General features: G+C 37.1%; 1 protein-coding gene across 4 annotated transcripts in view; it reads left to right on the plus strand.

Moving 5' to 3' along the window:
- Positions 1 to 23,329, plus strand: part of GULP1 (GULP PTB domain containing engulfment adaptor 1) — a 220,110-nt gene that overhangs the window by 25,007 nt on the left and 171,774 nt on the right. The window lies entirely within an intron of this gene.

A 23,329-nucleotide genomic window follows, 5' to 3' on the forward strand; every position in this document is an offset into this window, starting at 1 on the left:
AAAAATGACTTTTTCATGCTATCTTCTGTTATTATGTGTCACTTTTTAAAGAGAAGTATAGAAGAGACATTCTTTTATTTATTCTAGCATTGCAGAAATAACTACACTGTGCTATACTACCAGAGAAGCCGATAGAAAGAAGCTTATAACTCTGTAGCCTTTTACATTACCTTTATTATACAGCATCAAGAAACAGAAAAAAATTTTAATGACAAATCAAATTGTTGCTTTCCTAATAACATTCTTTAATAAAATCATTTTAAAACTTAAAAAAAAAATGTCATGTGCTATCAGGTAAGATTGAGGTCTTTTTCCCTCTTATTTCCCTCTGTAATATTTTTCCCAGGGCAAAGTACGCAGAGTGGCCCGGGCCAATTTTGGAATCTGGTTAATGGGATGCTGAGTTGGAGATACATTTATTTTGGGCTTAGTGGGATATATTAGTGTGAGCCAAATGAAATTGTCATTTTTGGAGGTCAGAGATGATTGAACATTGGCAATTTCATATGGTCCTATGCGGTGCAAAGTTACTTAAGTGTATAATTTAGTTATTTTGACTGTCCTGGTAAAGGAATGTCTTCCAGGAATCTCCCAGCGGCTCACTGAGCCTGTGTACCCAGAGTGATGAATAAAAGTACATGGCCAGAGGTCCTTCTGTGATATACATGTGCCCAACAGCACCTGGCACAGAAAACATGTGGGTAGAGAAGAAACAACAAAAAACTTGGACCCTGAGAGAAGAAAGATTGACTTATCCTTCTGTTCTCCACTGAAAATATAAAATTCTTGGAATATGAAGAGGAAACCAATGTGTATGAGCTAAAGCAAAACAAAACACCAAAAAGAGAAAAGTGTACAGAAACATGCTTAGTAATTATTTGAACACAAGGGCAGTTTTCCTGGGTTTTGTGATTTTTGTGATAACTGTCAAATTATTTGTGGTATTTTGAAATTTATTTTGGTAAAGGTCTCCCCTGCCCCTCTATATAAGCTTCGCTCTGACCCCAATGGGAAACGTATGAAATGGGGTCACATCAGCAAACAAGTTTTCCCGAGGAACCCAAAGATCCCTTTCAGAAATTGTTTTATAATTTCTTAAGTTGGATATCAATGATAGTAACATGACTAATTTCCTTTCATAGTAAAAATGTGTGTAATAGGTCAAAATGGTCTATAAGACTGGTGCTAAAAGATATAAGGATATGTTTCTAGGGTTAAGATTACATATCAAAAACCATAGCAAATCTATTTCTATCCTTCTCTATTTTTTCTCAATCCTGTTTATTACCATCTCCCTTTGAGAAAAATGAAGACATATAGATAACATAAATGAATGAGATTCCTAAGGAAACTAGGAATGGTTGTGAAAGACACTTGCTAAGACTGTCTTCTGATAGTTCCACTTTGTTTCTCCTGATATGTTACTCTGATCACTTTTTTTCTCCCACCTTTTCTACAGGGGCAGCCTGGAAGGTGTTGCTAGAATAAGAAATGTATTACTTGTTAATAAATTTCCCACCACTATCTCCTCAGTTTTCATGAGTAAAATCAGATGTTTGCTCTTCTTTCCCATTGTTTTATCTATGCCAATAATTGTACAACTTTGTGGAGTCTGGAAAACTCTAAGAAAAGAAGTAATGATGTTCTTACTGCTGCACACATCAAGTCCCCAAATGTCAAAAAATAAATTAGAAAACTAAGGAATCAGAGATTCTACTAATGTATGTTTTTCAAAGAGCTTTATTTAATGAACCATTGCCAGGGGAAAGAACTATCTCATGAGGGACCTTGCTTGATTTATTCATGGTGGATATGAGTATGTAAGATGTTTATTTAAATATTTTATACTCCTTTGCCTTTTGGAATATAACATATGAATGGCTTTTCCCCCATTGTTTCTTTTATCAGAAACATCTATGGTATACATCAGACATCATGAATCAACTCTTCATAAATCATCTGCAAGGCACAGAGCAGGGAGACTTTGAATGTAATGCCCATCTATGATCCTTCCTTCTTTCTTTTACATTTTTCCTGTCTTGGTGAATGTAATATCAATCTTTTATGTTCTGTAAGGCAGACTGTGAGGCGTGCAAGAAGCCTCATGACCTATACACTATATCAAGCTCATGCAAGCCTCTGTAGCCTCTCCTTTCGATGACCTCACTCTCTCCTGACTCCTGCTTTATTCAGTAGACAGTTACCATAACATCATATTGATTCATTCCACAAATATTGTGTGGGTGCTAGGGAGAAATGAAGTGGTGGGTTAAATATATTCAGATTGTCTCCTCCAGGACCATTTTCCACACTTGTCCATCCTGCTGTCTGGCCTGGAAAGAAAATTAATATAGACTATATTAATAGGCCCCCTGGGAAGAGAGCTGAGGGAGGGACAAGTGGAGTTGAGGTTATTCTCTTAGCACTTTCCTTACAGATGGCCTCAGGTTGACTGTTACAGTCTTCTAATCAGTTTTTTCCCTTAAGGCTGCCCTCTTCAATGGACTCTTCTTCTGATTTCCAGTATCTTCCCAGTGTTTTGTTCCTTCAGGGTGGTGGCTGCAAACAGTCCTACTTTATCTCTGAGATTCTTCATTATCCCATCTGTTTTTCCTACATCCTTCCCACACCCTTATCTTTTATTAAATTCTCCACCAATTATCTTAATTTTAGTCTTCCCTGGCTGGTTTGGCTCAGTGGATTGAGCGTCGGCCTGCAAGCTAAGTGTCGCTGGTTCGATCTTCCAGTCAGGGTACATCAGAGAAGGAAAACTCTGATTCCAAAAAACCTCTGCTGCCTTGTGGCATACCTCTTCAGGGGAAAGGCTAAGGGAGTAAACCCCGACAGAAAATCCGGAGCCGGAGTCCCTAAAGCAGTTTGACGTTGTAGTCAACACCGGCAACTCCTGCGGCGCACCTGAAGCCAAGCTGTATTGACTCCGTCTTTCCCTTGGATCCTTCAGCTGCGAAGAGAGGGGGGGGTCTGCTGCATGGGCAACAGCAGACACTCCATATCACCCTGCCCAGGCTCTGTAGCTTCAGCTTCACTGGAGAGGACACTCCAGCGTCATCGCAAGATGTCGATTCAACACAGGAGGAGACAGATACCGTGTCACTCCCGAGTCGGACTGCACAGCCATTCTCAGTGGTGCAGATAGACTCTTAAGAAGCTACACCATCGTCTCTCGAGGCTCTGTAGCTTCAGCTTCACTGGAGAGGACACTCCAGCGTCATCGCAAGATGTCGATTCAACACGGGAGGAGACAGATACCGTGTCACTCCCGAGTCGGACTGCACAACCATTCTCGGCGGTGCAGATAGACTCTTAAGAAGCTACACCATCGTCTCTTGAGACGGATGGCTGCGGATGAGTCTGGCACCCATTTCCTTCTAGGACCTTGACTGATGTAATGCTAGTCTAGGAATAGCTCCATGAGGCTTTGACGTTGTCAGTGACATCTGAAGGAGGTGTGGAAAAAGCCATAGAGATATGTAGGGAGAGAACCTCTGCATAGAAAAACAACAGCTCTTCTTGGAATGTTGGATGGACAGCAAAGTGGACTGGCTGGCGGGAATTAAGTAAGCAAGTGGGGGAGTGGTAGGAAATTAAGTCAGGAATAGTTGAATGATGTGGGGAGGCCATGGAGCCCCTTATAGAGCTTATTTTCAGTATGAAATTGGAAATCATTAAAAGTGATAATGGACTTATAGTGTATTATTTTGGATAATACTTGGAGGACAGACTGTGTGGTGGGGGTAGAGGTGGAAGCAGGAGGCCAGCGAGAAGACCACTGAGAAAGATGATAGTGACTGTCGCCGCAAAGATAGTGAAAAACGGTGGGATTTTGAAATATGGGGACAGGATTTGCTGATGGATGTAGGATGTTAAGATAGGAATCCAGATTCATGCCAAATTTAACAATTGGATGGATGAATCATTTCTGATATGAAGATGATCATTAGGAGAAGAATATAGGGAGGAAGCTTAGAAATTTGACTTTGGACTTGTTAAGTTTGAGAGGCATTGAAGTAGATGCATTGAGTGTGAAGTTCATTGGTAATGTCTAAGGTTAGAGATTCAAATTTAAGAGTTATCACATATATATTGCATTTTAAGTAAAGACATTAAAATTATCTGGACTGTTGATTCTCAAACTCCTTAGTTGGCTATTTATAAATGTAATTTTTATTGTAAATATGTGGTGGTTGGATCAGTCCAGTCAACCTTTAGAGACATCATTATTAAGATTAGACATAACATTTTGTAAAATATAAAGAACTTGTATATTTTATAATTAACATGTATAAAACATAACCCATAAACGTTCATATCTATTAAAATACTGATGTGTATGTAAACCCATAGGTAGACATGTGAAGTGTATATAACACAATTACTGTCTGAAAATATAATACCGTGTCTTTTTGAAAGGCATTTTTATTTAAATGTCAGAAAGTGACAGTAATCACTGATTTTTATATTTTTTGCGAGTGAGAGAATTAAGTTATAAATCTGAGAAAAGAACATAAGGAACATTATTACAGCTATCTTTGAAATGCCATTCTACTTTTAAAATGTAACTATTTTAAGCCATTTGTTTACAGTCGTCGTCGGCAGCCGTCGGTCTCGAGAGACGATGGTGTAGCTTCTTAAGAGTCTATCTGCACCGCCGAGAATGGTTGTGCAGTCCGACTCGGGAGTGACACGGTATCTGTCTCCTCCCGTGTTGAATCGACATCTTGCGATGACGCTGGAGTGTCCTCTCCAGTGAAGCTGAAGCTACAGAGCCTGGGCAGGGTGATATGGAGTGTCTGCTGTTGCCCATGCAGCAGACCCCCCCCTCTCTTCGCAGCTGAAGGATCCAAGGGAAAGACGGAGTCAATACAGCTTGGCTTCAGGTGCGCCGCAGGAGTTGCCGGTGTTGACTACAACGTCAAACCTCCTTAGGGACTCCGGCTCTGGATTTTCTGTCGGGGTTTACTCCCTTAGCCTTTCCCCTGAAGAGGTATGCCACAAGGCAGCAGAGGTTTTTTGGAATCAGAGTTTTCCTTCTCTGATGTACCCTGACTGGAAGATCGAACCAGCGACACTTAGCTCGCAGGCCGACGCTCAATCCACTGAGCCAAACCAGCCAATGATATTGATTCTTCCCATCCATGAACATGGTATATGCTTCCATTAGGTATCTAATACATAAGAACATTTTCCTTACTTGACTACCAATCCCATCACTAACACAATCCCAAACTATATACGATCTTTTGTGCACCCTCTTACTGATGCAACTCATTATCATTTATGGTTTCAGCCCTCTTTACCACAATTTGTTACACCCCTCTCTTTGAGGACAGATGTGACCCTACAGTTTCTAGCAAGAAGACACCAACAAAACCATTATGTAAGTTTTTAATTAGGAACTAATGAGAGATTAAACGCAAACATTTTGAACTATATGAAAATAAAAGAAAGAAAACTCATCTGAAGAAAAAATATACATGATAACGTTGATTCAAAATATGTAATGATTAACTTGGCAAACATCACAAAACTGATCTAAAAGTCCACAATTGCAATGGGATGTTTTAATATATTGTATCAGGAAGTGGAAAAGGTAATATTTGTTAGTACACAAAACATCTACAGAAGCATTTGTCTGACTGAAAAAACCGAACAGTTTTAAATCACATACAAACATAATTGAAAATGTACTGAGGACTTATGTTCAGCTGTGAGTAATCAGAGATACCCACAATCTGCCTGACATGAGGTGGGGGTGCCACTTCCCACGTGGAAGGACTGTGTGAAAGCAGTCATTGCACATGCAGCAGGGGAACCGACTCCCATGCAGTTCTGACGGCACCACTGCAGCTGTTTTGGTGGAATCAGGAACACATAGTCACTAGCAATATTAACAGAATGTGGTGTTTACTATACAAATTAGGCCTTATTCAAATCTAGAGGAGAGGGCAGCCAGCGTTTCAGATAACATTCTCAAACATGAGAGTCTAAATTTGATATTTGGTGGGCACATGAAGGCTTGTAGGAAAATCCAAACTGAAGGATCTTTGCTGTGGATCTTGTGGAGGCATCTGTAGAAACCTATAGCTCTGAGAAAAGGAAGTCACATAGTTGATGATGGTATTGAGGACACTTTTGATGGACAGGACAGAGACTCAGGAAAATGGGTTGGAAGGAGGTATCTATGAAACATCTATGTGTGTGTCTCTCTGTGTTTTGTGGCTCAAACACTAAGGCCTTCCAAATCTCATGCAAATGAGGTTACTAATGAACTTTAACATGGACCCATATAAAAACCAAAATGTTCTAGACAATGTAGGTCACAACATTACCCATGTTGGTGTAACGTATTTCAGGAGAGCCATCTCCAATTCTATGTTTTATTGTCCTGTCACAGACCTCTTTTTCTTTTTGGCAAATATAAAGGCTTATTGGTATACAAAGATAATGTTATCACACAAATGAATCAGTTTAAGTGTTAAGAACACTTAGGAAAGAAGTTAGATATGTGATTTTATTTAATTTCATAGACTTGAAGCACTGTGAGCGCAGTGACCACTTTAGTTATGTTCACTGCTGTATTTCTAGTGTCCAGCTCAGGCACACAGTAGGTGCTCAATATAATATAGGGATGGTGATACCACTGGTTAACTTTAGTGAGATCATATAATCATTCTAATTGTATTATGGGTAAAAGATACCTTCATTGGTGACATCAGAGTACTGTAGGAAGACTTTGATGGATCGATGGAGTGGGGGATGTTGCTTTGGTACAAAGATATTGTAGCTATGAATTTAAATATAAAATAATTATAATTGTTAACATTTTAAGGTGGTTTTGTAAGTTTGAGGTTGATGTCAATACAGGTTGCTCTCAATGTAAAGTCTATTATCCAAATCATTGCCAGAGGGAATGATGAAGAGTAAGGGGAAAAGATGTAAATAGTGATTCAAGTGAGATTACACTCTATGATAAACTTGTCATATTTACAAATTTATGCCAACTATCTAGTAGTAAGGAAAACTAGTAAGGCTCTTCTGATTAAAGAAAGAGTTTTTACCACAACGAAGGAGGAATATTTATAATGGGTAAGGAATATCCAGTACTTGCCACATGAAGCCAACATGAAAATCCTAACAAATAACAAAATGTCATCATTCTCCTTAACTTACAGAACAATGAAAAATTTATATACAAATTAATCTTACTAGTATATATTACATTCATATTTCAACTCACCAATGAATCCAAAAGACTTCAAAAAATTTACAAGCTGATTTAAGGAAAAACACCGCCTACTAAAAGCTTATGTACTGTTGCTTAAAAAGTACTTACAGAATTGTCTCAAGTCATCGTTCATTTGCAAAAATAGCAAATAGAATCCATAGTCCAGAAACTGAATTTCAGAATAAGCCACTGATAAAGACAAGTTATTTTTAGCTTTTAAAATGTATCTCATGTCACAAATTTTCTGGAGTATATGTGAATTAATTTGCATCAGGATTTCCCATATTACTTACATTTATAGCCATTTTTGTTTACAGTATGGCATCTTTATATGTAAAACTTTCAAATACTTGAGCCTTCTATGATTTTTTCTAACTTTTTAGGATTTTAAATAAAAGACAATTTGCAGTAGTAAAGAACTCTTTATAAGCCAAAACACTAGAGTGGGAGTGAGCAGTGTGGATTTCTAGGGTAATTATTTTGTCACCAACTAGACATGTGAATTTACAACACTTAACACTCTGTAGGCTTAACTTCTTTAGACTTAACTTCTTTAGGTTATTTGTCTGAAAATGAAAAAGTTAGATTATATTACTGGTACTACCGTCGTCTATAGCCCTTCCAGACTAGTTACAATAGACAAGGTTTGCCAAAGAGTTCTGGGTCTGTCACTGTTTCAGCCAGAGCCTTTAGCTTCTGTTGCTCTTTGTTAGTGTCTACCAAGGAAGACATTTTTGAGCCACAAGATCACTAGTTTAAAAATCTTAGAAAAAGAGTTAATTACTTATCTTTTCTAGAAAAATATATTTTCAATCAATTATGTGCAAAATTTTTGTCAGCTTTGACAGCTGTCTCACATCTATCTAAATCCCACCCCCAAATTTCCATTCAGTTCCATAATTGTGTTCCCAGGTAACTATTCTTTTGTGCCTCTAAAGTATAATTTAGCCTTAATATTCTTTGATTATAGAGTCTTAGGACCTTACAGTTGAAACAGACCTTAGAAATGATCTCTTTCAACCTCTTTCTTGATACAGAATGACCACTGTGTACCTAAGAGTAGTTATTCAAAATCTATTTATGGGGTGCAGGGGCTCATCAACGGCGGTGGTAACCCATCCCATTTTGTAACAGCTCTTATGCTTTCTTATGTGCAGCCAAAATAAATACCTTTGAAACCTTCACTTTTCTGTCATTTTACCATAGGGATTTGAAAATACTATCTTTGGTTAGGGGCTCTCAAAGTTTACTGTACATAAGAATCACTTAGAGGGTTAAGATGAGTATTCCATGACTCTTGCCAAAGATTGTTTCAATAGATCAAGAGATGGAGTCCAGCTCTACATTTTTAATACACATTTCATGTGATTATAACTGCAGATAATTATTGTACTGTGAAATGGAAAATTCAGGTATAAATTTGTATAATATGATTCCACGTTTGTATATAATAGAAAATATATGTATTAAAAATTCAGTTTAGGAGAATATCCCCCAAATGTTATCAATGGTTAATTATTTCTGCTTGTTGGAATTATGGACAACTTAGACTTTTACTTACCATTACAATCTAATATTTACAAAATAATTATATATTCATTTTGTTATTAAAAATAATAAGTTTTAATGAGTGATTCATCACCCCCACTGCTTATACACGGGTGATTTTTTTACTAGAAGATGGATGCTTGCATGGATGAAAGAGACCTCTCTTCCCTGAAGGCATGCTAGAGTAAAGGTCCTTTGGTAAAAAAATCCTGACTGTTCTGACCTTTCTAAAGGGAGGGTGGTGGCCGGCTTTTGCAGTCATTATTTAGTCCAAGGCCATTTCATCAGTCATCCATTTGTTCTTTCAACAAACATTTATGTTCTAGATTTGGCGCCGCTCACTAAGGCTCTAAGGAACAACTTGTGTACCGAATTCTAACTATATCAGAGGAAGCAAAGGTGGCGTAAAAACACAGGCACTATCTCTCCTTGGGAAGTCTGAGGTGGTTTTACTTAAGAGCTGTTCAGTGAAGTGTCTTGAAAAGTGAGGAGCAGTCTTATCTAAGCAGACGAGGTGGCAGTAGTGGAGATATTTCCTTGAGAAGCATATGAGAATCCATAGACATGTGAGATCTAGTGTGCTGTGACTGGGGAACTGTATTAATAATTTGATATGGCTGGAAGGCTGGCTGCCTATGAGAGAATTATAAGAAGTAATTTAGATAGGTAAGCAGGAGTCCAATCTTGTAACGTACTATATACCATTTTATCTTATTTTGTTTTTATTTATTTATTGTTTTTATTTTTTAATTGAATTTGTTAGGGTGACCTTGGTTAATAAAATCATTTAGGTTTCAGATGTACACAGAATTTGGGAACGTCGGTGAGTAACTTGATCAGCTTTATATTGTGGCAACAGTCTGACGGGTAGATTGGAGGGGTGGCTGGGGATGGTGAGACCAGTTAGAAGGTTATTCTGCCACTGAGGAAGAGGCAAGAGTTGTTAAGGGTTGGAATTGCCAGGATATCCTGGCTGACTGTGTGGAGATAACCAAGAAGGAGGAGTCTGGAGTGGCTCTTAGTTTTCTGTAGAAGGTTTCTGGGTGGATTGGATTCTAGCTCCATTTAGAATATTACTCCTATCATGTAAGGAATGAGCAAAAAGCACGTGACATATTTAGAGGAATATATGAACTCACTGTCTGCACGTTGCTTTCCATGCACCCATCTCTATGTTTAACTTCAGCACTTCTAGGTCTCAGAAGCTTGTTGAGGCCTAGAAAGTTTTTAGTATATATGATTTCGTAACTTCCTATTTATGCTACTTCCTCCTTTGTGTGAATCTAGAGATAACTGTGAAGGAGAGATTACTTTTTAGAAAAATCAGGAAGTCATGCCACAAATGAAATGTTGGCTATTCAGTGATGGCAGATAATTTAAAAGGGGCTGGAATCCATGCATTTTTACCAAGTAAGGCAGCATATCCACATGGTCTCTATGGTCCATTCTGCTATTTAAAACTTGATTTAAATAAATTTACATAAAGCCTCTAATACTAAATGAGCTTAAATAATTTTTATGTGTTAGTGGTAGCTACTAATGTAATGTGTGTAGTCTCTTGATTTGCAAAAGTAATTTTCTTTTACCTATATTGAGGAACAGACTGCTGACAAATAGACATTTTGAAAGTAACATATGCTTTTATAAAAAAATTGAGGTTCAGAAATGGAAGTAAATTTTAAAACCTTCTTACTTTCCTCTGCTACAACTTGATGAATATGCTTTCGTATTTATATGTGTTTGCATAAATGCCCACTCATTATTTCTTGAAGTATATTATTCAAAAGATATGAGATAATAGAGATAACAACCATGAAAGATACATAATTTAAGTATTGATAGTCAATAGTATTCTGGCTGTACAAGCAAGTGATAATATTTTGGGCAAAAGTGCTCATCTGTTACTAAATAATTAATAATTGATTATTCTCTATGTAGTTCTGTTAACTCAAAGGGGAGATTAATTATGCATGGTATCTCTTAATCTGTAAACTTCTGTAATCACCACAAGACCCTGCTAACCTTAGTTCAGTCAGATAAAAAGGATTGAGGACATATGAAAATATAACTCTTTAACCTCCAGTGTCTGTTAAAAGTAGTTTTGTGCTCCTTAGAGCTGGAGAAGGGCGCTGTATGTTAAAAGAAGTAAATGTAGAAACATGCAGTTTTACAACTGTTAGTGTTTTCTTGCTTGCATTTTACTAACCATACATACTATCGCTCTTTCAATTTTGTTAGGAGCTTTGACCACAAGCCTAAGAACAGCGGTTTGAAACCAGATGATTCTCCGAGGTCTCTTCTTAAGACCAGCTGCAGTTCGGATGCGATTACTCATTGTTCTCGAATAAGTCTCTTAGACCCCACTAGCCACCCCGTCGACTGTCCCCGTACAAAGCTGTTTCTGTCCTACGCAGGCAGGGACTCCAGGCTCAGCTGCTGAGTCTGCTGAATTAATCAAAGCACACTTAGCCCACATTCCCCAAAGACCAGTGATTTCTGTAGTGACTCCACCCTAACACTGTGAACTGCAGTTCTTTTCAATGCTCCTCTGACAGCTGGAGACCTGGCAGCGGTCTAACCCGGGGAAGACAGCTCAGGAAGAACGTTCTCAAAGGTTTATTGATGAGCAATGTGGATTTACATGTTTTGCCAGTCAGGATTTGTAATTAACATTTTCAAGCATCTAGAATTTCATTTAGTACTGAATTTGGTGCTGACTTGCACCATTTCATTTAGTCCCCATAACACCTTATTAGATACTTGTAATTATTTATGTTTTACAGAGAGGGAAATTGAAAGCTGCTGCTAGGGTATGAGTGTCTGACAACACAAGGAGGAAGATGGTTTTGATGCTGGCTGCATGCTGCAATCACCTAAAAAGCTTTTCTTGAAATACAAATTCCTGAGTTTATGGCAGGTGAATTAGATTAGAATCTCTGGGGTTGGGCCCAGGCATCACCATCTTCACACACACACACACACACACACACACACACACACACACACACTTCCCAGGTGATTTGCACTTCCAGGCAGGGTTGAGAAGATCTGTCCTAATTTGTCCCTGGACCAGCCTCGTTCACATGAGTTCGAAGTTCGAAGCTTGTTAGAAATCCAGTATTGGGACTTTCCTGGACATACTGTATCAGAAGCTGATTTTTAAAAGGATCCCTAGGGAACTGTTTGTACTGCTTTTGCAACTTATCCGTAAATCTAAAGCTCTTCTAAACTTAAAAATGTTTATCAGAAAACAAAAATGTTTGGGATGCAGAGATCAAAATCTTTCCTTCAGAAGCTCAGTCTTGCAAGAGAGAAACTTTATTAGAAGGCAATTTTCTCTGAGCCAAAATGGAAGTAATGTAGAAAGTGCTGTCACTTCATGGGAGGAAATGAAAAATGCTGCTTGGAAAACCTTGTCAAAAGGAAGGTGACTTGAAGGCATTCCAGGCACAGAGAAAGATGCAAATGACAATTCTTTTAAGAAAAGTTGCTAATGTGAAAGGAACTGAAGAAGAACATGAAACTGAGCCTTGATGAAAATATAATATTTGATGCACATGTATATATTTTTAAAAAGATGATAAATCCTAACCAAAATTGAGGGTTAGTGCCATACAGGAGAGAGATTATAATAATTAATGGGACAAGTTATTTCTCTTTTTTGAAAAAAGCAAAGTAATTCAAAGAAATTAATCATTTATAGCACTAGCACTCTTGAAGGGGATTGCAGACGGTACATTACCTTTTTGGGAATTCTTTTTCTGAGAGCTGCTGTGACCCTGCTCCCCTCTAACGTTTTGGTTTCTTGAAGGTGCCCTGCTTAATTTCTCTACCGGACTTGCAGATGCTGTTTTCTCTGCTGGGCAGGTCTGACCTCTTCTCCTGGTTTACTCCTCCTCATTCTTTAGCTGGGATTCTGCTCAGAATCACTTCTCTCAGAAGTCTTAATTTAAGTTATGGGTTGAGTGCCCCTCTTCTGGATTGCTATAGCATCCTGTAAATGTCACATTGTGGCTAATGTTCTTTTTGTTTGTTTCTCTCATAAAAGAGTACCTGGGAGGCAGGAGTTATCTTTCAGTGCTTCTGTGTCTCCAATACTTTGCAAAGCGTTTGATTCAATAAATGCTTTGAAATAAATGAAAAGGAAAAACAGTAACCTGTTTTTGCCCTTAGTTGACAGTGACAAATAATCTTTGGAGATGACCTTAAGAGACTGAAATGTTTTTTGCATGAAAAGGAAGAATTCAACCTGTGCATAACATGTCTGGCGTATAGTAGCTTCTCAGTAAATTTTAGTTGCATGAAAGAATGAACATTCTCATTTTATACATGAGGACTCTGGTTTAGATTATGTTAAAGATGTTCCTCTCAGCACATTATTAAGAGAATGTGAACTCATACATGGATTGTTATTTGTAAATTAATCATAATTTTTATAGCTTCCAGTTGTTAAGAACCTGTACATGTCGGGTGTTATAGAAATAGTGTATACATATAATAAAAATATATGGTCACATTTAATTTTCGAAAAAAACATATGAAGCTAATATTAGATTTGGGGGCAAGGATTTGAATTCAGAAATGTATGATTATAGAGCTCAGGCCCTTTCCTAATCAGTGTTGTTTCTGCTGTTCCCTGTTACCTCCGTTTTTTTAAAAAGCACCTGCAACTGCTCGCACCTTTGTTTTCACGGAAATTATGTGGTTGGGGGTGAAGAACTTGGCCATTGGTCACTAATTTCCTGTATGACCATATACAAATCACCGAACTTCTTTTTGTCAGTCTCCACATTTATAAAATAGATCTATTAAACTATATCGAGATTTATTTATTATGTAGCAAATGCTTGAAAGGTGAATGTGTGGTAGGCATTGTTCTAGGTGCTGAAGATACAGCAGTAAAAAGAACGGACAATATCTATAGTCCCACACACCTTTATGGCTGTTGACACTGAAAGTAAACAAGTAAAACAAAATCAGGTAGTGATCAGTGCCTTGAAGCAAACAGAACAGGGTGACAAGGAAGAATGTGGTTAGAGTAGGGTGAGGACATCATGGATAGGTGGTCTGAGAAGTCTTCCCTCGGGAAGTAACATTTAAGTTGATACTTGAAAGCAAAGCAGGAATCAGCCATGAATACATTTGGGGAATGTAGAGTTCTTGGTTACCAATGTCCAGTGTGACTGGCAGGAAGAGAGTGGCAGGAGATGAGAGGAGAGGCTGGCAGGTCCAGATCATGGACTTAGGGTAAATGGTAGAGACTGTTTCTCAGACACCAGTGTGGAGATTCCCCAGGGAAATCCATGATGATGTTCTCACATCTTTGATGCCTTTGAGCGACTTGGTAACGTTTTCCAACATCTTTGCTTCTTTTCATGTGTTTGGGAGAATTTTTTCTTATGAGTAATATCTCAGAGTGGAAGCCAGAAATGTGTTTCCCCAGCCTCTTTTGTATCATACATGTATATGACCCAGGCTCTATGTCAGTGTGATGCACACAGGTACAATTTTAAATTGGAAATTAATGACAAGAAACAGGCACCATGGAATCTATTCTGGCAATGATGGTGGCTGATACATTTCATCTATAGTGACAGCTCTAGCAGAGTTTCTAATACAGAACCTGGTGCCCAGATCCTGGTTAGCAAAGTGGAGTTTAGTGAGAGTGCCTGGTGATGGTAGTAGTGCTGAACTCCCTGGACCATTTCTGTGCTGCTATTTCAGTATCGTTTCTGACAGCAGACCTTGGTTCTCTGGCCATCATGGGGTTTCTACAAGTCTCTCATATTTGTCTGTAAACTCCTTTGTATTTAAGTTAACTAGAGTGTATCTCTGTCAGCAGTTACGAATCCTGTGTCACTGCCTTAATCTTGAAAGTAAGGGTCAGGGAGATTTATTACCGATGTCTGAGAAGCATTAGATTTATGAGAGTAATTCCAACTCCAGGTTCTGGAGATGTAAACACTGCATATTTCAAAACCTTGTTTCCATGTTTTTACTTATAAAATTAGGATTGATAAACTTGTTTCTGTCTTAGAAGCCTACTTTATTCTCTGCACTCATTGGAAGGCAGACTAATTATTCACTCATTTTCTTCTAGAAACTTCTTATTGGCCTCCGTTAGCTTAAAGAGCAGGCAGGATCTAGTACAAAGATGCTAGACTAGAATTTTCCACTAGACCTTAGGTCTCCCAAGGCTTCCAAACGTATCACTGATGAGGGATTTATTGCCCAGGACCACTCCTTTTTCACAAAACTCACCTTGTCAATTAAGCTAAACAAGTATTGAATTATTAAGCACAACTATAAACATATATGCATTTTGGTATCTGTTTAGGAGTCATTATTGCAATAAAATGTGTAAGCATTCTTTCATCAGGTCTCCTGTGTTATGGGAAAGAACATCTAAAATTTAATAGCTATACAAAAGTAGTGCAAAAATATGTTTATAATTATCACCACCCCCATCTGTCCTATACTTGTGCCAGGCTGGTCTCAGAAGAGTTGTTGAAAATGTAGCTACATACTTCTCTAAAACGGCTTTCCATTTTCTGTCTCTCAAGCTATCCCTCTACTCTGTTGAAATTCTGAATTTTCACTAACTCCTGTCAATTTTATTTCTACTTATTTTTATATTTATAGCTGAATTTGTTTTCTTTTTTACTGACGTATCAATTGGATGCAGGCTCTTCATGATGACTATTAGCAAAGAAAATCTGAAAATCCTTCTTCCAACATTTATGTATGTAAAAGTGATGATTGATTTGGGGGGATATTTTACTCTTTAGCTTAATGGAAATTGCTCATTGTTAGAAATAGGAGGCCTTATCTGCCTTAATACCAGTACACGCTATTAAGAGCAGTTTACTTGGAATATCAACAGAAAAGCAGATTTTTGATTCAAAGTGTCTTTATGGGAAATGTAATCATTAGGCTTATGCATATTTAGGCTTTGCTTTTACTAGTGAATTTTCAGAGACTTCCTGTTCACTTCATGCTTCGTCAGTAAGTTTTTAGTGATTCATTTATGATCACTTGAGTATTATTCCCTAGGTATCTTCTCTTTGTCTTTATAGGTTTAGAAACAGAAAGCTTTTGGTGGAAAATTCTCTTTCTGGAATGACTTTTCTGGTTGCCCTTCCCCGACCCTTTTGTCTTAATGCATGATGTATATTTTAAATTATGCATTACAGCTGGAGATGTGCATTTGTTGCATTAGGGAAATTTTGAGAAATCGAAAGTAAATTTTCTAAATAAATAGCTAGGTCATGGGCATATAATGGTTTATATATGTTCCTATATGTTTGATTTTCTTTCATAATACAAAGTTAAACAGAAAATGTTATATATTAGCCTAATATAACTCTGTGACTTAGGCAATTTGCTAGGCTTCTCGAGCTTCAGTGTCCTTATTTTAAAAGGAATTCATAAATAAAGGAATAAATGTTTCATTTATAGGATTAGGATTTTATCAGGAAATGAATGCACTAGTGTTCCAGTGCAGACCGTACTCTAAAATACCATTCACATGTTGAGTATTAATTATAAAAAGATTTTGTGCAAGTGTCACTCAATATTTATTAACCTAAAGACCTGGACAGAGATTTGCATAATTATTTTTTGTATCATGATAATGTAGGGTCATGGTGGTGGCTAAGAGAAGGCCTGTGTTGGCTTTAGAAGATGGTCCCTTGGGAAATGGTGGAATAAAATTAAACATAACTTGGAATAACAAACTCTTCATTTTCTGTGTTAATTAAATAAGTGGTGATCTTAGTTAATAATAGATGCAACTGTTTCTTGATTGGGGAATATTCTTCTTAATATCTTAAGTTAATATTGGTTTTGTGGATGAAGTTCTTTAAAATTAGAGAAGTTGTCATTGGAGAAAGAGGACCAGGCTAGCTTCTCAGGGAGCCTAATAAGAACTTTGATCTACTCTAAAAGGTCAATTAGGAAATAATTTATTGTGGGCATTTAATTCTAATTAAGAACAGATAACATTTATTCAAACTTTACTGTATGCCTAGAAATGTGCAAAATTTATAATAAATTAATAGCACTTCTGTTTTATAGCTACGTAATGAAAGAGTGCTATTACTATTAATTCTATGGATAAGGCAGAGGTCATTGTGGCTCAGGGAAGTAAAATAATTTGCCCAAGTTTATATACATAAAAGAACATAGAACTGAGAATAGAAATTACTATTCTAACTTTAGGTCCTATGGTCTTTAATATAACACATGGGTGCTTTATAGCAATTATTTCAGTCCAGTCTTTTTTTCTGAAAATTTTTGTTTTTCTAACTTTTTATTTCTTTTTTCCTGGTATAATATCATGTTGTTACTGTATTTTTTCTATTACCATTATACCCCGCCTCTGCAGTCACCACACTGTTGTCCGTGTCCATGAATCCTTGTTCCCTTCTGCTCAGTCCCTCTACCCCATACCTCTCCCCCCTTAGCTGCCATCTTTCTATCTATGAGTCTGTCTCTGTTTTGCTTGTTAGTTCAGTTTGTTGATTAGATTCCAAAAGTGAGTTAACTGATGGTATTTGTCTTTCTCTGACTGCCTTATTTTACTTAGCATAATATTCTCAGGTCCATCCATACTGTCGCAAAGGGTAACATTTTCTTCTTCTTTTTTTTTAATGGATGAGTAGTATTCCATTGTGTAAATGTCCCACAGTTGTTTTATCCACTCATCTACTGATGGACACTTGGTCTGCTTCCATATCTTGGCAATTGTAAATAACACTGCAAGAAACATAGGAGTGCTTTTGTTCTTTTAAATTAGTGGGTTTTTTTGGTTATTCTAATATATTCCCAGAAGTGGTATCGCTAGGTAAAAAGGTAGATCCATTTTTAATTTTTTGAGGTATCTTCATACTGCTTGCTTTCTACAGTGGCAGCACCAGGCTGCATTCCCACCAACAGTGCAAAAGGGTCTCCCTTTCTCCACATCCTTGCCAACATTTGTTTGTTGATTTGTTGATAACAGTATTATGTAACCTACTGTTTATCCCTTTCAGTGTATTATTTATTTCAGATATTGCATTCTTTATTTAAGATTGGTCCTTGTCTATAATTTCTATGTCCCTTTTCATGCTGTTGAGTATCTTTATAATCATTCCTCTAAACTATCTGATAAATTGCTTGCCCCCATTTCATCAATTTCATCTCCTGGAGAAGTCTCTTGTTCTTTTATTTGGGTACTATTTCTTTGTCTTCCCATTTTGTTTGCTTTTTTTTTTTTGTATTTGCTTCTATGTATTGGTAGATCTGCAAGACTCTGGTGATGGCCTAAGTTAAACCCTACCTGTGACTTGAGCAACCTGTTTGGATCTATCAGCAATCCACAGCTTGTGACTTCCTCTGCTGGGCCTATTATGTGCAGAAAAAATCAGGCCGGCTTTTATTGGCAGACGGCCCAGAGATCTGCCTCTGCCTGTAGGCTTAATAACCACAGGGTGGGACAGAGTAATTCCTGTTGGTGAGGCTATTGCTTCTCTTCAGGCTGATGCCACTTGGAGGAGAGTGCTCTGCCTGAGCAAGATGGCTCCTGCAGCATGGGGAATGACTCAGCACAGGAATCCTGGTGGCTGCTCCCTCAGTTCTCTTTCCAGAGCCACCACCTCCAGACTCTACTCAAGTGTCTCTAGTCAACTCTGCCCTCCATCTGCCAGAGCCTAGAATAAGTGGCTGCAAATGGAATTTTGTGTTTTTGGCCCTTTAAGAGGCTCTCCGCATCTCCAGCCATCTCTCCCTGGTGGACAGAAACCCTGCTATTTTCACAGCTGTATGTTATTTGGGTTCCTTTCATGGTTCTGGTGCTATAGGAAGGGAGCCCAGCTTGAGGGTTAGACCTTACATTTCTCAGGGGGAAGCCCCTGGCCACTGAAATATCCTTCTAACATGCCAGCTGCCACCTGTGGGAGCCCAGCCAGCTCTTTTGTGTCTCCTCCATATTCCATACAGTCCACATTGTGGTGAAGTGACTTCTTCCGTCTGTCTGTGGTTATAAGGCTTCTCTACAGCTAGTGTTCAGTTAGTTATTCAGGATGATTTTTCTATAATTCAGTTGTACTTACAGTTTAGTTCTGAGGGAAGGATAGTGTAGCTTCTACTTAGTCCTCCACCATCTTCTAAAATTTACCTCTTCCTAATATAGGTTTCTCTATTCAGCTCTCTGAGCAGATACATATGAGATTTTTATTATAACAGTTCATTAAGTCCATATTTGGAAATGGAAACGATATACAAGAATATGTATGAATGCAAATAACTAATCACATATTGTATTAGTTTCTTAGAACTGTCATAACAAATACTAAAATTTTGGTGGCTTAAAGCAACAAATTTATTTTCTCATTTTCTGGAAGTCAGAAGTCCAAAATCATTGTGTTTGCAGGGTTGATTCTTTCTGGAGCTCTGAGGGAAATTGGTTGATTCTCCTAGCTCATGGTTGTTGCCGGCAGTGCTTGGTATTCCATGGTTTGTAGCTGTTTACTTCCAATCTCTACCTCCATCTTCATGTGACTTTCTCCCTGTATCTCAAATCTCCCTGTTCTTTCTTTTGTAAGGACATCAGTCGTTGCCTTTAGGGCCCACCATAAATCTAATATGATTTCATCTGAAAATTTTAACTTAATTATATATGTAAAGACCCTTTTCCAAATAAGGTCACATTCATCGGTACCAGAACTTAGGACTTGGACATATCTTTTAGGGGCTGCTATTTGACTCACTGTCTATTTTGAACATTTATATTAAAGAAGGAAGTGAAATAGTACAAGTAAATACAAACTTTAATTTTAGATAATCTTAATTCATAGATTACTTAGTCTTAAAGGTATTTTATACAAGAATATCACTTTATATACATGATATCATTGCTAGAGATATCCCCCAAAGATTTTATATTTAATTTTCTTTTTGCTGTCTCACTAGTAAAAAATATACTAATTATCATCTATCAGTTATTCCCAGGATATGCTATTGCATGTGCATATTTAGTTCCTCATTACTTAAACTTTGATATTTGTAATTATTCTAAGAGGCTCTAAATTGTAAAAAGATATTACATATTCTATTGATGTCTCCTGATTCTCATTTCAAAGCACTTACCATCGTGATGTAGAATGTAAGCATTAGACTTAGTGAAAAAGTAATGAATTAAAAATGCTGACATGGCAAAGAAGATGTAATAATTTTTGATGATTGGCCAAAATTGGAGGCATCTAGAAGAGAAAAGCCAACTGTGGTATCAGGAAATCTAGATTCCATTCTCAGCATTGTAAAATCTCTGCTACTCTGCAAAGTGCAATAATAATAATAATATAAACTCTAGAGAATAAAATGAACGGAGACATGATCACAACATGTAGATTACTAAGAGTCCTGGAGAGGGTTACTCATGAAGAAACATGGACATTACATTTTGAACACACTTTTGGAGATAAGAAAGGATGATAGTTGTTCTACACATGTTTAAAGCAATCAATATTTTTTTTTACACAAAATTAGAAATACTATATTTGTTTTTTAAAAGTTTAGTGGCATACAATGGAGGAGAAGCTAACTGAACAATAAAATATAGTTCTATAGGGTTAGACTATAAGTTCTCCTAGCTGATGGTATTGGGAGTATCATTGATAAGGTAACAGTAAAAGATGATTAAGGTAGTGTAATTATGGAAAAGCTGCATATCTACTTAAACTGTTTTATTTTAACTTAAAGTTTGTATAGATGCATTTATTTGTCAAACTTCTCATATAAATTAAGGCCTTTTCTTTGAGTATACGTCTACTGATTGGAGTTTTGTAAAGACTTCCTTTGGTAATAATTTCTCATTACAGGTCATCCCAATGATTTCTTCTTCAAATGGGAAGGAAAACTGAGGGTTACCTGTCAGTGACCTAACTGCAAATACCTTCTAAATTGTAAAAACTTTGTCTGAATCTTTTATAGCTGTGTTGCCCACATATATATATGACAGTGGGACTGAATACCCGACTAAATTGTGGTTTGATTAGAAAGGAAGAATGAGGAATAGATGCCTGTTAGGCAGTCAACAGTCTTCATTACAAGAAGCATGAGATAGATACAGTAAGTGTGGTGGGAACAAAATTATTTAAGTATATGTATTAGGGCAAACTCTAGTAGCTTTGGGTGTTCAGTTAATTAGAGGCACAGTCAGTATGGTTAACGGAGGTTGTCAATCAATCATGTGAGTGGTGAAGTGGTTAAGTGGAACACTGTTTTGAGAACCTCGGCTCTTTTAATTGAGTTTTAGAAGTGCTACAGAAGGCTCACAGAAGATTCAAAAGGAAAGGATTTATAGAGAAAATTATATTTGAACCAACTTGGAAGGACAAGACAGTAAAAAGATTCATGATAAGGAGAGTGCCTGTTTGTCTAGCGGGCTGAGAAATTATTCCAGGCATTTGTGTCACAGTCTGAGAGATGAGGGGAGAGAAATTTCCATTGATTTCAATGTTCCAGAGAGAGCATTTCCGTTATCACTGGGTCATCTAGTTGTATAGCTCTTCTTGGGTGGTCTTTTCCTGGGTGGCCATTCTCACCTCACCCGAGCATGGTAAGTCAGAGATTAAATGTAGATGTGATATTGATTCTTGGATGATTTAAAGCTGTTCTTATTGTGTGATATCATTTATATATCCATGCACATACTTAGTTTAGGATTAGGCTCTTTGCAAAATAAGGTTAAAAACTTTTTAAAAGAAAAGTACACCTTTGTTATTATGAAAACAATTAGGATCTTATTTTCGCTAATAATTTTATGCCAAAACTCTGAGCAGTGCTTAGAAATATCTGCTTTCTTAAAAAACTCAGATTATGTACTTCAGGCTTTGCCAGAAATACACTTTTTGCTTACTAAATATGGTTTTGAAAAATTGTCTTCTTTATTGTGTTTATGACCTGTTTGTAGTGCCAGCTGTGAAGCAAATGTACCTCTTCCTCTGCATTCAGTTATCCAAGATAATTTTCCCAAATCATTAGCCTCATGCTACTCTCAAGCAGTTTGTACTCTCTGCCAGTTGTCCCAACTGTCCCAATAGAACAGTGTAAAATGGTTTTCAAGATTCTTTTTATTTTATTGATTTTCTCAAATCCCTCCAAGAGACTTCACTACACCTCAGCTAACTTGTTGATCCCACAGGGGACAGTGAGAAGAAAGTATCTCAAGAGGTCAGGAAGCAGGGTAGAATGGTGAAGGTCAGTTGAACTGCTGTGATTTCAACAGCATGTGGAAAATGAGGAAACACTCTTTGTAGAAGGTTAGGTGTTAATGCAGAGGGATAGGATGGAGAGAAGATTTTATTAAAGATGGAAGAGGTGGGTACACATTTATAAAGAAGCCAGCAAAGAAGGGTAGAAAATTGATGTGTCTTGGTTCTACTCCCTCTTCCATAAAGGGCTTCTCCTCACTATTTCAAACCCATATTAATAGCAATAACCCCTAATATTGTTTGAAGTTACATGAAGAACACTATGAGGTGTTATTATTCTTGTTCTTTGGAGCTTACAATCTAAAGTTGTAGCACATGATGTAAATAGGGATCGATCTTGCTTTGAGTATGTTCTTGAACAGAGTTTTAATGAGGCCTATTTTTTTAAAGTCATGATTTAATATATATATCTATATGAATCACAGAGAAGAGAACTTCTTTTAACCTTGGCATTGAAAACTGAAATAACCCCTGTTTTATAGACTCTAACCCTCATAGTGTTTTATTGGGACTCTGTGGTTTGAGGTCGACTTAAATCCAGACAGTGATCAGTTGTGTTATAATGGGATGCTTGGCTTGAGCCCAGAAAGAACTTTCAAAGACATTGCAGAAGTCTCCAAATTAAAGGGACTTCCTGATGAGTCAATTAATGCTCCAAATGTTTATCAAAGTAGTCATTTCGAAGTGTCCACAAATTGAGTACACTGTGTACAAAGTGAGTGCACTCAACTGTACATAAAAGTTTAATGAGGACAATTAACAGAGCTGAAACAAACAAACAAGAATAGGTTGTACAGTTAGGGAGAAGTAGCCTTCAAAATACATAGTGAGCATTTGATAAATCAAAGTATTAAAGACTATTTTACTTCTGTGGGATACATGTTCTTTATAGTTTATAAAGCATGTGATAGGCCTCATTGCTTGATTCACAGCATAGCTGATCCATAGGCAGAAGAGGTGTTGTTTTCACTGTACACGTCTTTGGACTTCTTTTGTTATATTTATCCTCTTTTGTTCTTTTTGATGTTATTTAAATAGAATTCTTTCCTTGATTTCATTTTCAAATTGTTCATTGCATTGTAACAGTTTTTTAAAAATCACAATTATATTCATTTAGACTTCTGTTTCAGTCCCTATTTTCAGTCCAATAATGAATGAAGCTGAAAAGCAGATTGTCCTCATTTTGCCAGTACTGTTAGTTGTCAGCAAATGTTTATTGAATACAACATTATTTCCAGGATATGCTATACACACATTGTGGAAGTTATAAAAATAATAAGCT

Source organism: Furipterus horrens, unplaced genomic scaffold (assembly GCF_987537825.1).
Source record: "Furipterus horrens unplaced genomic scaffold, mFurHor1.1.pri manual_scaffold_1, whole genome shotgun sequence".
Classification (NCBI taxonomy): Eukaryota; Metazoa; Chordata; class Mammalia; order Chiroptera; family Furipteridae; genus Furipterus; species Furipterus horrens.